This window comes from Rhea americana, unplaced genomic scaffold, assembly GCF_003343005.1.
Source record: "Rhea americana isolate MKP2758 unplaced genomic scaffold, rheAme1 scaffold_87, whole genome shotgun sequence".
Lineage (NCBI taxonomy): Eukaryota > Metazoa > Chordata > Aves > Rheiformes > Rheidae > Rhea > Rhea americana.
In genome coordinates this window covers 2,244,138-2,256,767 of record NW_028187055.1, presented here as the reverse complement: position 1 = coordinate 2,256,767, position 12,630 = coordinate 2,244,138, and positions in this window count along the sequence as shown.

Genomic DNA, 12,630 nt, shown 5'->3' with positions numbered 1-12,630 from the left:
AATAGTAGTATCAAATCTTTATAATCCATAAAGATTGATTATAGAAAGGGAGGGAGGAATGTGTAGCTACAGCTGCTCAATATGATTAGTACCACCAAAATGGGTTAACTCACCACATCAGCAAAATTAYTTGCACATGTGTTATTAATAACAGACTTTTACATTTATAATTAAAGTTTATAAGCCCATATATCAGGATAATTTCTGGCTGCACTGCAGGCTTTTGGGGAACTTTCTGGTTTCTGCATGTAGGTGTATGCCCTGATAATATTTCAACTATCTTTCAAGGTAACATTCAGACCACCAAATCTCCTATTTTTTCATGAAAAGGAAGCTCTTATAGGCCAGAAATAAAGCTACAGTGTGCTGCAGGCAAGTATCTTGTCTGGMCCCTATGCATAGAGGAAATATCTCAGAAGCATCTACTTACAGACTGAAAATCTACAGGTGGCCTCAATGCACTTGCTCAGTCTCCTTACATATTCAAAAGCACTGAACATCGTGTTTTCCTGGATGAAGGGCATATGCACAGAATAGCTATGCAGTATGCAGCTGGTCAGAAATGTGACCTTTTGTTCAGAAGTAAATTCTTAAGTTTCAAAACCATTCTAAAGTTTGCCAAACAAGTGGAAATTCCAATTACACAGATCAATTGACCAATTACATAGCTTCATGTTATACAGCTCAATGGCAAGAATCAGACCAATGTCGAGTTCATACTGGAGTTAAGAGAAAGTTAGAGGTTGTAACAAGAATAATTATTCAGCTTCTGCTAGCTTGACATTTACTTTTCATTGGAGAGGAAAAACTGAACCAGTCTGTATTAACGAACTTAGCTGATGAACAGGTATATAATTCTGCAACACAAGATTTATTACTTGCCAATAACATATTAATAGCTAAATCATCAGTCACCAGATCAATACAACCAACTCAGTYGTTCTTACTAATACCTAAATATTCCAAACTATTTAAAATATAATAATAGATTTACCTCATCAAAGCAGGGTTTAGAGGCAGATGGAAGTCTACGCAGCGCTTGCTGTCTTAGAATTCCTCTTTCAAATCTGTGAAACAAAATGTTACATGACTCAATCCAAAGCCATCAGTTGACTTTCATATAAGAAACATCGYGTGTTATTATCCAAAGCTAACTAGAGATCTTTATATGCATTACTAGATGAGATTTAATTTTCCTCACTTCCTTATTCAGACAAACTCCTATTATCTTRGAAACTGAAGATCATCCTTGTTCTGTCCGGTTGTGCATCCACATTCTGCTAYGATGCCAGAAGATTCTGAAGCACATGCTTAACATTTTGGCACTCAAAATTGAGGGACTCAGCAAGGTGCATATTGATGTTACATTTAGATTGAAAACATCTTCAGTTCACWAATTAATACATCAAGATGGCTGAACAAACAAAATTAAATGCCTGACTCTCGCCAAATACTGATTTTAAATATTGAATCAAACATTTGAACTACATTTGCATCAAGCATTAGCTAACCAACAAAGAAAATCTCTTTTTTTATACATAAAACTTTAAGCTGTTTGCACATTCAAGTAAGAATAGAGTAAATGTTTAAACACCCAAAGCCAAAATGCTCATGAGGTTTAAAATTCTTTTTTGAGGAAGAAGTTTTTAAAATGCTTTGATGATATACAGCTTAGGTTTGCTTTTCACTGGATCTTCTAGCATTTTAATTACATTATCAATTCTTTTTTCCTCTAGAGCCTTTGTATTACTTTCCTTGGATAAAAGCCTGAAATGTTGGGGCCAGAATTATTGAAGATCTGACAAAATTATTTAATTCCCCAAATGTTCTGTGCAGGCAGGAAAAAAGAGGCCAAGAAACAGCTGTTTGGCCTTTGGCCCCACCATGTTCATTGGAGCTTCAGTTTTTAGTTTTTTCTAGGTTCCAGTTTTTAATTTCCTAGCCATATATTCTAGCTTAATAAAGAGATAATCTCACAGGTAAATCATTAACCTTATTGCATGTGATAATTTCCTGTGTTGCAGGATATACTCCTAGTGACACAGTAAAAAGCCAAATGTTGTATTTTGGTCCCAAGAGCCCCTTTACCCTAAATTTCCTGGAAATCTATAGCCATTTGCARGTCTAGAGTTTAGACCACAGTCTCAAAACTTCTGAAAGGATTCCCAGGAGAGTAGGCAATTGTATCCTTATCTGTAACACACGTAGGCTATTAAGCAGCACAGCCCTCCGCAAGACTTCACCTGACTAACTGTAGCAGTGAACCTACAAAAAACTCCCAKAAAGGTTCTTGTCTGACTTAGATGACTTCCTTGGGTTCTTCAAGACATCCTGCATTGGTCCCATGCTTTCACTCAATCTACWGGTTATCGTGGTCCACTCACCTCAAGTCTTACTGGTTTCTATGATATTCAGCGAGGTGCGTTGAAAYTAATATCTGACCAAACTGAGATCCTCTAGAAAGACATGTTAGAAAAGCATCAAAGCCATCATATGCTTTGACGACCAAATTAATCACTGTGATCCAGTGAATCATTTCTTCCTATTAGCAGAACACATACAGTCTATAACCCAGCACACTCAATATAAGTATGACTGTTTCTAAGGCAGGACTCAAATATAGATCCACAAATCTAAAGCTAGGAGAATAGTGGCATCTCCAAGTAATTGCCTTTCTACTCACCGCTGACTTTGAATTGCAACAGAACAACCCCGTGATCTTTGGGGAATAATCAACACAGAACATCCATAAAACAAAAGAAAAATAACTATTATGTGTCACACAGCAGTCAGTTTTTATAGTATTTGAGTGTAAGGGCCTTGAGAGCATCCCTCCTCCTGGGGTTTGGCTGCTGGGGTTCAGGAATGACTTAGAGATCTAGCTGCCAGAGCTGACCTCATCCTGCAGGTGACAGTGGGGAGAGTCTCCCAGACCCCCACGGGGAGAGAGGCAGCAGCCAGGGCTGCCCTTGACCTTGGGAGCTGCCTTCAGCCTTGCACTGAGCCCCTGTCTGTGCTCCCAGAACAGCCTGGCCTCTGCTCAGCCCCAGTCCCCCACCCATGGGCACTGGCCTGGCTCAGCATCAGCCTTGGTCCATCCTGTGGCAGTGCTCGATGTCCCTCTGAGACTGGGGCTGCTCTGGCTCCCCCAGGGCCCTGCACCCTTGGGGCAAAGGGACAGGACCCAGTGGCCAGCAGCCCCTGGCCCAGCCCCACTGGCAGCACCCGTCTCCACCAGCCCCTTCCCACCAGGGAGCTGCTGGCCTGCATGGTATCCTGAGGCTGATCATTGACTCTGGGCCATTTAAGTAGTCCATAGCAGTATTAGTCAYAGCAATGAAGCTGTGGTAAAAATGGAGTAAGGCAAAATTATTTAGAGCAAGCATAGGCAAAAAAAAAGCCTCTGTACAGTATCCTACTAATGGAATGTGAACTAATATCCTACTTACGTAATTATGCATGGATAGGCAGCCTTCATATCAACAATACAAATGTAAACCTATCCTAAACCCCAAATAGATTTATAAATTAAATGATGTGTGAACCACTGTGTAAATCTCTTTAAAAAACAGTGCTTATTTAAATATAATTCTAGGAAGAGCTCAACTGCAGTTACCACATACAAAACATGACTTAAGGGCAGTCAAAAGGAGTTGAAATAGAAAAAATTCTTCCAACAAATCAAGAAATCCATACTCATGTGCAACCTATATAAAAAAGTGGGCTAARTACTCTGAAAGGCTGCCTCAGATTTGCTCTTTAGGTTACAGTTGCTTTTAATGCCTCTGTTTGAATATGTATCTTTTGTATGTCTCTTCAACAAGAAGTTAGACTTAGTAAACACTTCTATTTATTATCTAATTAAYATACTTTTTACTTATGCTCAGTAAAGATCATCAATGGCCCTTGCTATTGGTAACAACCTTGCAGCACAGACGCACGCTCCATTCCTCTTCAAGGATGAGAAAGAATAAAGAACAATTGATGTATGTTCCCAAAAAGTTTTCAGTATCATACTGTTTCCATCTTACAATAGATTTCCTGCAGAGGTAGCTCCTGTTTCCCTCTGAGCTGCATTTGTGCAGAAAATATAGTTTGACCCGTTAAAGCAAGAAGACAAAAATAATTAGAAACTTCTATGAACATTTTTGTTAGAAGCCAGCAGACAGAAATAAAAGTCAATAGAAAAATAAATGCTCTCTTTCCTGTAATCCATATGTTGTATTATCTCCTTGATTTCAGACAATTCAATGTGATGACTGTATGATGCAATTTTTGTCCATGAGTCCGAACCTGAAATAAAAGGCAGGATAGTTTAGCAGCTGTGACCCACAAGGTAAGAAGGAAAACAAAAAAAAAAAACCCTAGGCACATTTTACTTCATTTCTTTATATACTGTCCTCTTCTATTTACAAATACTCTTTTAGATAAATGTTGTTCTTCTTTTCCTTCCAGACAACAGAAACCATTTAACAAATCATTCTTTCCTCAACCTTACCTAACATTGTTACAAGCTTACACACATGCTTTATTTACAGTAGGTCTACGCTCCAGTAAGATCACAACACAGATGACTCACCAGCGTAAGACGCTGGACTCTTAACAAAGAAAGATGGCAATCAGGCTGCAGCATGTTACATATACATGCCTAAGATTTATGGAAGCTGAAGTAAGCGAGATTCTAAGGCAAAGGACTTCCCCTAACAACTGATAGTGCCTGAAGAATATAGAAGAACTGCACAAAAACTAATTTGTCAAAACCAATAAAGACAAACCCAAGAGAGTCAGTGAGGACTTCACACCCAGCATACGCGGTCCTCTGTGTTACATACCACTGTCCTGTGCGTACCACCTGATGATCTTGATGCTTGTGAATATATGGGTATGTGAGTGTGAATAAACAAAATTTATTAGGGAACGCATGTGAGTGGGTAAAATTAACTTAGACATTTTGTAAATATGTATCATCTTCCCTTTTTGTAAGAGCTCATCCTGTGTTCTACTAATTCTCCTACATGGAAACAGATGAACCTTGACTGCATCCCCTACCTTACTGGCTGCTAAAACTCAAAACAGCCCAGGTAGATCCATCTGTTTGTGCCRACTAGCAGCAATTACTGTCATCTATAAGCCAAGCAGAAGCTGTCTGAAGTCTCTATTCTTGTGAAAGCAGGAAATGAATTTGCATTTCAGAAGAGCAAAGGGTACTGTGGGAAGGCTGGATATGGCTGGAGCAGTCTATGATGTCAGTCTTTTAATCTCTACGTTTGAATGCTCTGTGGAACCTACACTGAAACACCACAAGCTTTTAAATTAGAGCTTTAGGCAGTGGTTAAAAAAATGTCCATATCAATGTTTTGTTTTAGTTAGAACCTGTCGTGTGTCTAACGTTAACATAGAATTGTTTAAATAATTTACTACATGCTAATTGTGTGAAGTGCATGATCAAGGCACTGTTTCCAGAACAGGAATATATGTGCCACTCACTGGAAAATCAAAACATTTTATTTTGAAGGAAAAATTCTCTGGATATGCAGCTTTAGATACTTTTTGAACTAAATGAATTCCTATATTCTAATTATGTTTAGCAAACTAGAAAACAYAGCTCTAGCAATCAAATTATAATTGCATTAAAAGTTTATTATTACTTATTAATTGAGTAAAATCATCAGTTAGAAAACCCATTATATATACATTAACTTCTGTAGAATGCATACAGCCATACACAGAATCCATATCCACGGACTTCAGCTTGAATCTGGACACCTATAGGCCTTCTAAAATGGAAAAGTGGATGAGAAAAAGTGGAATACTTCTAAAGTATTAACTGAAGTCAGCAGGTCCAGCAGATCCACTAGATTTATGAACGGAAATTACATGGCCTCAGAAAGGCCAACATTACATTCCATAACAATTTCATATATGAATAAGAAAATAACAGCAACCATAAAGTACTTGTGACACATTATTCCTCAAAGCCCATGAGATGACAGTTAAAGAGCTTGATATGCACATTAAGATAGGATCAAATAGGTACATTTCAATCTTTCCTAGCTTTCTTTAGGTTGCCAAGGTAGAAATGTGATAAACTGCTACTACTTCAATTTTTGCTGAGTAAGCAAAAGTTGAAGTATCGCTAGGGGTCTGGGGGGGAGTGTTCTTGATCTTATTTTTGCACTACAAGGTAAGAAAGAGAAAGAAATATCAGAAGAAAAATGAGGCCATATATCTCAATCATTGTTCTGTGGAGAAGAAAAAAAAACTCAAAAAGCCTTCAGAACAAACTTAACACAAAGAGCCATTTCATTATATGCCATATTCTATTAACCATGCAAGACAGAAAACCTAGTATGCAGGTTTTGGAAAAGTCGAAGAAATGCCCTAATACCTATGGCTGCTTTGCAAAGCACTCAAAAAAATTAGTCAGATTCCCCAACTGACTATTTTAGCCTTTCCTTTCAGAGTGCTATACGCTAGAGACCTGAGACAGCTACCTTGCTCAAGTGGCACAGAAAAGTGGTTCTTCAGAAACAATGAAATTTTCCCACTGAAAAGCAATAAAAACAAAATACAATCTATGTTTTCCCTCAGGAAAAAAGAAATACCAACAGCAGAGATAGTGCCAGATGGAAAAACAATCTCCTCCTAGGTTAAGGATAGACAACAATAACAACATCTGGCTACTGAGATGCGAGCCCCAGCACATGGCACAAAGCTCTATGYTTAGAAGGTGGCTTTGGTTACCCTTTCTCATATAAGCTCTTACTSAATTAGGTTTTGAGAGTGAGTTTACTCTAAAATGAAAAACAAAACAAAAACATTCATCAGCAGAGCTAGCCATGAAACCACTCAGAGTATACTGAAAAGTATTTGAAGAGCTAGTGGAGGGAGGTCTACTACAGATTCATTAAAAAAACCACATTGTTTTGTCAATTTTGAATGTCTCTTGTGCACTAYAGTGAGTGGCGCTGACATGTGGAGACAAGTTAAGAAGGAGGGCAGCAACACTCCTTCTTTACATTATACCTACTTTCTTCCAGCAAGGCCTGCTGAAATCATCAGGTGCACAACAATCTTATGGTACTCAGACTCCACTGGAAGAAACAGACATCAAAACAACTGTAGTGTTTTAGCTCACACTTTCCTTTTTATTCWTGTACTTTATTCTAGTTTATTTATTCAGTTTCTTCTTCTCCTCACTGTTGGCTGTCTACACTTATTTTTTTGAAATACAGAATGGCTAACGAAGAAAAACTTACTCTGAAATTCACACATAACATCCTCAGTCTTGTGTAACCTCCTGACACTAATTAATGGGTGCAATGCAGAATCACAGAAAATTCAGAGTCCTCCTGAGGTCCATCCCAGCCCAAATTTTCTGTGATTCTGAAGCAAGGAGTCTCCTGCTGCTGCCACTCACCCCTTCCTTCTGGTGCTATTGCTTGGCTCAGCTTCGGCCAGCTCCGATGCCTCCACAGATGTAGCTCTCACCCCCTCGTCAGCCACTGAGGCAGCTGCAGATCTGCAGGAGGAGAAGGAGCTATCCTGCTGCCCGAAGCCATGAGTTTCTGGCCTTCCCATCTCGGGAGTCTCCATTTGCAGCCTGAACAAATGTGGTCTCTGCCTGCCCCTCCTCCTGTGCTGTCAGGGGATGGGGCTCTCGTTTCTGCAGGGTCTCTGCACAGACCACATCAATCTATTTTTCATCTTCCCTGATGTTCCACGGACTGCTCCTCTTCTCCTGCCGTGCCTCAGCCAGGGCTCCCCCAGCTGCAGAGGCTGGCCAGCCGGCAGGGGCAGCCTCCAGGCACTGCTGGAGGCCCTGTTGGGAGAGGGGAGCTGCTGGAGTTGGACCATGTCCTGTGGTGCAGCACTGCTCAAGGGCAGCTGGAGAGCAGTCCCGTGCCATCTTCAGCAGAGTTCAGCTAGCCTCTAATTGCTTGAAAATTACATGATTTCCTTATGCAGATTCCTCCTCCAAACCAAGGGCTGATGTTGTCCCCTAATGGAAGCAGCCACTGGAATAGATGGGGCTGATTCTGATCCAACACAGCAGTCCCAAAGTGTAGYTTTGCTCAGAGAAAGGCTCATAAATGAGTGGCGATGAGAGGAGCACTGCGACTGTGCAGGGCTAGGAACAGGGCTAAGAAGAAAAAGGCTAGAGTAAAGAGAGAGCTCAGGCAATCAAACACAAAATTTGTATTTGTGGTGTAGTGGAGGACACAAGGTGACAATAAGAAGTGAGATCAAGAAAGTTTTATGGTACAGTTTTATGACTTTAAGTRCAGTGTCTCAGATCTTTCTGGTTTTACTAGAGCTTTTCCTGCTCTATTCAAGTCTATTCCAACTATTTCTTCGCCCCTCTATCATACTCACCACTTCAGCTTTACTTCACACTTTTTTGAGTCCTATTTTAAACTGCAACATGGCATTGCCTGCCACTGTGCTCTATATTCTGCATTTGTTCTTCAGTGGCACATCTAGACCAGAAAGGTCCTGTCCCTTTATATTGTTACTTCTTTGAGTCAGAGACAGTCATTAGCTGGTTTTTATTCCTAGACATTTTATACCTAGCCATAACAAAGGCCTTACCCTTTTCTAGCTTTTCAAGTGTGGTAATAACTGATACAGAAGTGGAAGACCAAACAACTTGAATGGTGATAAATACAAATCCACACCGAATGGATTAGGCAAGGATCTGACCATCCTCAGGTTCCACTTTCTCCAAGATAAACTTCTGTGAAACTGTTACAGAATCTTTTTTGAGCAGGAGACTCAGAGCAGCACTGAGTGCAGAGACACAAAAAGGGCACATGCCTACAGCAGCTGCACTTGTAACCCCCAACCGAGAATGGCTAATAAATAAAACTATTCAAGAATGTTAAGCAAAAAATAAACTTATAAAGCAGCCTGAAACATTTTGTCTAATTTACCTTGCATACAATGCCTTTCAAGGCTTGAAATCTTGGTGAGTTTGACAGCCACAGCCCTCCCAGCCCTCAGATCACAGGGACAGCCTTGCCAAGGGCAAAAGCCAAGATCCTCAAAGAAAGCAAGGTTTGCAAAAGCACCAATTCTTTATATTTTCTTTTTTTCAAGTTCTTATCTTTTATTTCTGTTTTGAAAGGAACTAAGTTTCAAAAAATAGTAGTAAAGTACTAAAGTATGGAAGAAAGTGAGTRTAGCAGATTTTTTTAAAAAATAAAGGACAAACTGGGGTGAAAAAAGGAGGAAACTTTTCATCTTGCAGATGTCAAGCTCCAATTTCTCAGAGACAATGTATGGTATGTACCTAAAAACCTTATATCAGGAGGAATGAGAAATCTCCCAGTCTGCCTTSTACTTCTTAATAATCTGTAGGAGCCTGTAACTTTAAAAGGAAATCTATGTACACTTTTTYCCCCCCACTGAAAACTAGAAGAAGATAATAAGAAAAAAAATGGCAGGTTTGGGGGTTTAGTTTCAATTAAACATTTACAACAGCACATAGCTATGAATTGACCTTTGTTTATGAAGGCCATTCAGACAGGAGCTTTGATCTCATGAGAAACAATGTGTATGAAGTGATATTGTTAAAAAATCACAAATTAACAGCCATTAGTTGCAGCAAAGACTAAGACTTGCACAAAATTTTTATAGATAGATATTYTTTATTGCTTTGTTTATTGCTCCTTCTTTGCTTTTAACTAAAACTGCTTTTTTCCCCTTCAGTGTAAAATGTTAGATTTATTTTTGCAGTCTTTTTATATTTCTCTTTCCCTTGATTCATAAATCACATCTTCAGACAAACATATTAKTGTTACAAACCAAAAAAAGAAAAACATGCAAGATGTAATTTTAGGTGCTGCCTTTCCTAAGTTTACACTTTCCTTAAGTTTAAAACAGCATTAGGTTCTCAGGCCAAGGAGTACTTTTGGAGTATTAGTTTGCAATTCCAGTGCTAGCACTAGGAAAAATGAATTTTAAAGCCAGCTCAAATTTTCTTTCATTTAAAAGCTTTGAAAGGCTGAAAGCTAACGGGCCTTTCTCATCTACCGTCTTCTTTTTACAGTTTAAATTACAGTATATTAGCAAAATAAACCCAGAAAAACTCTTGGCAGGTACAACCACTTTTTAACCAAAATCTCAGTTCTTGTTGACTTTCAGCTTTAAGTCATACAAAGTTATGGGTCAACAGACATTTATTCACTTTGATTTGCTTTAACTCTCATTAATAAAGAGCTAAAAAATCCTAGTGTATGCACAATATTTTCTAAGAGACTGGTACCCCTGAAGTTGCAACCAGTTTTCTTCTGTTTTATGGATATGTATGCATATATGTGCATATCAGTAATGGTTCTGCTATTGCTAACATTGCCACAAAGGAAACAGGACAGCATTAGTCCTAGTTTAGGAGTTGAGGAGGAGCTGTTTCCTATTTGGGGCCTTGAAAACACACAAACTCACAAATCTGTTCATGAGGCTTTTAGCTTAAGCATATTTGAGTAATTATTAGAGATACAGCATAACTAAGCCCAGCCCTGGGGCAGAGATGGAGACAAATATTCAAAAATAGGGAAAAGGTAGATATTGAGATACTTATTAAGAGAACAAACGTATACAGAAATTGCATGAATATTTTGGATTTTGATAGCCTATATTATTTGAGGGGAAAAAAAAGTGACCTATTCACCCTGTTCAAGCTTTTACTGTGCTTTTGGAAGGAAGCCCTTGAATGAGCTGAACCAGCTCCATAAGATATATATGGAGTGCTCTTAATTCCAGTGCTTTACAGATAAACAGACATACAGAAATGGGAAAGTTTGTTGTACTAATGTATACCTAGGGACATGCTCATTATCTGTCTGCCTTGGTTAGAAGATTGCTAAAGTAATTTTAAATCACTACACACTGCTTCTGAGATGTATCCATTTAATTTTGCATCTCGGTGMGGTTCAAGCATTTTAAATATAAAAACACATGGAATCCATATAGTTCAACACAGGTGACATCAACTGAAACMGAGCTGAAATACAAACAGATATAAACAGATACATCCTCCTCCTTCCAGAGGAGGAGCAGAAGCATGTTTCAGAACAGTGGGAAGACCTTCTCTTTTGTAGAGCAAGGCTGTGTGGGTTGTGTGGACCACTCACGTGGATGGGCTGTGACAGTGCAATTCCGTCAGTGAACTGAGAGATACAGACTGATGAGCCTACTGAATTATGAAGTCCATTCTTATTTTTAAAATACCTGCTAAGGCACAAAAACATAGATAGGACTTTGCAACAGATACCTTCCACATTCTTGAGTAGATCATCCAACCTCTTCGATTTACCTTCTGTAAAGTAGAGAAATTATTCACAGAGAAGAAAAAAAGTTACCTATATGTCTCTTCCCTATGTACAACCATGCTAACATGTCGGAGGCCTCAGTGAGAAGAAGTTGCCATGGGAGGATARAAAGCACCACCCACACTGCAGCATGTCTGGGCCAGCAGCCCAGGGGCAGGAGGCACATTCTGCTCCAGCCACTGAGCCTCCCACCAAACTGAAGGAGCCAAGCAAGAGAGGCAGCAAATAGCACAGCATCCACCACAAAGACAGGCAGAGTGACAGACTCCTCACAAAGAAGGCAAGAGCTCAAGGTGCACATTGCACAAGAGGACTGCAAAAGGTCATGCTCAAGCTATGGAGGACAARGTCTCCTGCAACTGGGTGCACAGGGAGTCTGTGACCTAGCAGCAGGAYAGCAGTTCTTCCTCCACCCACATGCAGAGGCTCAGCTGCAGATCAGGTAGAGACCCAGGAAGAGGCTGACCCCCAGCAGGTTCTGGCAAGGAGGTGTCAGGGCTGGCCACACTCCACCACCAGGTCACATGAAGAGGAGGCAGCAGGTAGGAACAATCAGTGACTACCTTCTCTAGGAGACAGGGCAGCCACCAACCCAGTCTGCTACCGAGACAGATCTCCTGTGGCTCAAGCATAGGTGCAGGACTGTGGATAAGAGATGTGCAGGGGGTACTGAAGCAGGTGGCCAGGGCAACTGTCTGTCATCTTTGAAAGGTTCTGGCAATGGGGAAGGCTATGGACTACAAGACAAAGGCAACTTTATACCCATCATCCAAAATGGCAAGAAGGAGGCTCTGGGGAACGAAAGGCCTCAGCTCTGAGGGACCTGAAGAATATAACCTCCTGGAAGCCACTTCCAATCACATGAAGGACAACAAAGTGACAGGCACAGGCTGCCTAGACTTCAGCAAAAATTGCTCCTGACCAACTGAATTGCTTTCTAGGATGAAACAACCAACTCTGGAGAAAGAGAGAGCAGTGGATGTCATTTTCCCTGACTAGTGGCTAGTTGTAAATGACATTTATAGGGCCTGATATGGGGGCCAACACTGTTCAACACCTTAATCAGTGACTCAGATGATAGCACTGAATGCCCCCTCATTATGCTCACAGAGGCCACCACACTACAAGAAGGGGTTGCTAAGCTGAAGAGTAGGGCTCTATTCAGAGGGGCTTCGACAAGCTGGAGAAATGGGCCATCAGGAACCTCACAAAGTTCAACAAAGGCAAACATGAAGTCCTACACCTGGGACAGAATCTCCCCCTGCACCAGTAGAGGCTGAGGAGCGCCTGGCCACAG